Genomic DNA, 4,577 nt, shown 5'->3' on the forward strand with positions numbered 1-4,577 from the left:
AAGAATTAACAGAGGTTTAGATGTTGATGTTGATTTTATTGAAAATGTTTGGTCACCATTATGGTGATTAGTGTTGTATTTAGTTGGGCAGTTTGACTCTTTGCTTTTTATGCCAGTTTGTGGTTTTTTAAATGGTGTTTGCTAATTTTACACATTTTAAATGGTTGACTTTTAAGGAACTAATTTGATTAATTCTAACTCAATTCTTATATGTTGAATTTAATTAATAATATTGCTTGTAATCTGTTTCCACAATTTTATTGAGTAGATAGAGCGTATTACCTGCAGTGGAAATGCGGCTAAACTCAATTCCTGGAAGGCCACAGCTCTGCACAGTTTTGCTCCAACCCTAATCAAACACACCTGATCCAGCTAATCAAGGTCTTCAAGGATTACTAGAAACTGCCAAGCAGGTGTGAGTTGGAGCTGGTTGGAGCTAAACTGTGTAGACCTGTGGCCCTCCAGGAATTGAGTTTGAGACCACTAAAATGAATGTTCCCTTGTAAACTTTAATCAAAACAATTTCCCCTCCCACTTGCAACGGCATCTTTTCTCTTCTTTGATGACATACAGTATTCACAGGGTGGAACAACCTGTCACTCACATGAGGTCACAGCAATAGCAAACCACAACGATCCAATGAACCAATAAATTCCTGATGGAGAAAATCAAATCCTGTCCTACATTTTTTTCTTGTTCGAGAAGCGGTTTCACCTGTATATACTTCACAATAGAGAAGAAAAGACTATCACAGCTTTTATTTTATGTCGATCTTAAATCTTAGAAGATAGAAATATGAAGTTAACATAATGTTGATACAGAAACAAGCAATATCATAACATAGACTTCTCTATCTGGTAGAATCCAGTGTTAGTAAAAGAAGGTGCAGTGCTGGGAGCTGTATTCATTCAGAGCAGGAGGCTTTGATCTTGGCTCATCACGGACCATTCCACCAGCACCCATATGGACTCACTTTTCTCAGGTCTGTTTTGGATCTCTCTCTCCCTTATTTATAGCCCCAAGAGTGGTTGTAAAACAAGAACCCTCTCAAATGTTGCACTCATTCACCAATGCTCGCAGTGATACTTTTGCCCTGCCATTCCGCAGCATTTACTACAGTTTTTAGGGACAGGAACGTCATCATGAACTCAAAAACGTCACCTTAATTTTGCTACATTCGTCACAAATAAAATATGCAAAAAAAGGTCTGTAGACCTTAGATTTGGTATGATAAGGTTCAGTGACTAAATAAATCAAATGAAATATAATAAAGAATAAATCAAATTCTATTCAAGTATTAAAAAAATCCCGTAAAGCTTAAGCACACTTCAACGGATCAGTTTCCTGAGCCCCTAAACCATTTCCCCATTGTGTGTCCAACGGTAATTATGCCTCCTAATGCATTAATGGTTTGCAGTACATTGAGAAGACATATGCTTGGAAATAGACTTCCTAATTATTCATAATGTATGAGCAAGAGCAAAGGCCATAGTCGTACACGAAATAACCCAATTTGGTTGTCTGTCTTTAGAGCCTGGTCTTTGTGTTTGAGCAATGTCCTGTGACCATTCACTCCTCTATTTATTTTTGTTTCCTCTCGTTATGAGGGACAAAGAGCAGGCGTCCCTCTGGCCTCCTGGGGTTCAGGGGGTGTTTTCTGTGCAAACAGACCCAAATACAGGTACAGTTATCTTTGCCTGACTCCCTGCACCCAGCTCCAAGCCGCCAAGCTTTGAGTTCACTGTGGGAGCCATGAAGGGCTGACCTCTAATAAATATTCTGTTTTAACTCTGTAGTGAGTGTAATTCCTGCTTGTTATTTCCACTGATAAAAAAGAAACATTACGATGAGAGCTGTGGGAGATTCAGAGGGTGCCATGTTCACTTCAAATGGCTTCAAACGCTTTTTTGGTATTTAATTGAAAATATTACAACCACATTAAAACATTGACTGTTTCCACTATGGTTTATTGCTTTTTGTAAATGTTTTAAAGTATTTCTGGCCCAAAGCCCTTGAGTTACCACCCCCGGTAACTCAAGAATAAAATGTGAACGGTGATCGCCGCCACAATGATAAGGTTTGGTGGGTAGGATATCATTCAGATCCGGATCTCAGATTACAAATGACGTTGACGTTTGGTTCTGTTAACATCTCTCACATGCGCATTCTTCTGCAGATGTGGATGGACTACCATATAAACTCTGACAGAGGTTCATTTCTTACTATAAAAGGCACCGCAAACACCGCTACTGATTCTGTACAAATGACATGAACCAGTTTTGTTAGTGAATCAAAAACATTAAGCTCAACCAATGACTCTGAGTCGGGTTTTTTTGTGCGAAGCCACCTGTAAGACTGAAAACCATTGAAAGTCAGTATATCCACTCCTTTTGCAAGAATCGTTTCGAATTTACTTATTATTGATATTATCTTATCATTTAACAATGGAATTGTATTTCTTTTTTCCAAATATTTCTTCAAAATACTAAACGAATCTTTAATGGTTAAAGAACGAGAATCATATAAGTACCTGGAACTGGAATTGATTCTTCTCATACCTTCTTGTGGGTGGCTGTCAGGGTGTTGCTTTGCAGTTGCTAGGTTGTTCTGGATGGTTAAAGGATTAGTTCACTTCTGAATTAAAATTTCCTGATAATTCAGTCACCCTCATGTCATCCAAGATGATGTCTTTCTTTCTTCAGTCGAAAAGAAATTATGGTTTTTGAGGAAAACATTCCAGGATTTTTCTTCATATAGTGGACTTCAAAGGTCCAAATTGCAGTTTAAGGGCTCTACACAATCCCGAAACGATTGGTCCTTTTCTAAAAAAAATTAAAATTTATATACTTTTTAACCACAAATGCTTGTCTTGCACTAGCACTGCCATGCGCCACGCATTACATTGAAAGGTCACGAATGACGTAGGCAGAAGTATCGTGGTAGGGCGAAAAACTTCATCTAATATTCTCTTTTCCAACTTCAAAATCGTCCAATATCTTTATTTTACCTTTTTTTTTTTTTTGTAAAGGGCGTTTTGCTTAATCTTTGCACGTTTGCTTTGTAGACACTGGATCGGTACTTCCGCCTATGTCACGCATGACCTTTGTAACGTGATTACGTCATGCGTGCGGATCGCAGAGCTAGAGCAAGACGAGCATTTGTGGTTAAAAAGTATATACATTTTTATTTTTTTTAGAAAATGACCGACTGTTTCGCTAGATAAGACCCTTATTCCTCATCTGGGATCGTGTAGAGCCCTTTGAAGCTGCACTGAAACTGCAATTTGGACCTTCAACCCGGTGAACCCCACTGAAGTCCACTATATGGAGCAGAATCCTGGAATGTTTTAATGTTGTAATTTCTTTTCGACTGAAAAAAGAAAGACATGAACTTCTTGGATGACATGGTGGTGAGTAAATTATCAGAAAATTTTCATTCAGAAGTGAACTAATCCTTTAAGTCGTTGCAAAATATGATTAGATATGATTCATTTTATCATCCACCTGGCGAAATTCCTCAATTTAAAAGCAATTGTTGCACATTTTTACATAGACTTTTGACAGACAGCCTGAACATTGTTATCGACACCCATTAATTACGAAAGAGGAAAAGGGCATCAGGCAACCATCCATCTTCCTAGCGTTATTCCCATTCCTTTTCAATGGTCCGCTTCACAGATTTGGCACAGGTTTTACGGCAATAGGCAACGATGTCAGAGTAAAATGCATCTGAGTCAGATCTGACAAAACCGCTGAGAAAATCCACTAAGTGGGCTCAAGAACAGAAGGGGAGGGGAAAAGGTTACTGACCTCCATTGCAGCACCTGACTTGGACTTGGTTCAGGTTGTGTCCTGGCTGCGGCATTCAAGCGATACTTAATATGAAAGCAATTAGATTATTAGAGCAGCAGATGGCAGTTACATAGCAAGATTGCTATTCAATGATAAGCACTGCAAAAACCCTTCAGGGCTTCAATCTTTTCTCAGCGTTGTTACCCAATACACAGTTCTAATAAAGACATGATACCAAGCCAGTTGTCCAATTCATTTTGCATTAGCTAGGCTTAAATCTAATGCTTATTTTCGTCCAAAAACAAAATGTTCTTCCTCTTAATTGGTAATTGAGAAAAGGAGGCAGCACATGTGTTCAAGGTAACCTAATCTCCAGCAGAAAATGAGAACACAAATGTACTGTTAACTCCATCATGCTTAAATTAAAAACGGTGTCTGATTGCTGTGACAGCTGTCCACACTTCATGGTTTTTCAGCTATTTAAAACTTTATGAGATGTGCAACCATTTTACACATCATTTTTGAGATTATTAATAAAAATAAGACTAGCATTTGGCTGTAAGAAGGGTGTGGGTGGACCAAAATTGAGAGGATAGGTCTGGAGTTCGCATTAACATTATGTTCTGTATACGAACACTTTAAAACTGTGTATATACTGTATATATACACGCACATATTTACTCAAATTAAGAAAAAAATAAATAAAAGTTGCTCAACATCAACAAACTCAATCTTCAAACTAAACTCCACATACTTATTTCCAGGACACTGTAATTAAAACACACA

Source organism: Ctenopharyngodon idella, chromosome 17 (assembly GCF_019924925.1).
Source record: "Ctenopharyngodon idella isolate HZGC_01 chromosome 17, HZGC01, whole genome shotgun sequence".
In the NCBI taxonomy this organism is placed as follows: Eukaryota; Metazoa; Chordata; class Actinopteri; order Cypriniformes; family Xenocyprididae; genus Ctenopharyngodon; species Ctenopharyngodon idella.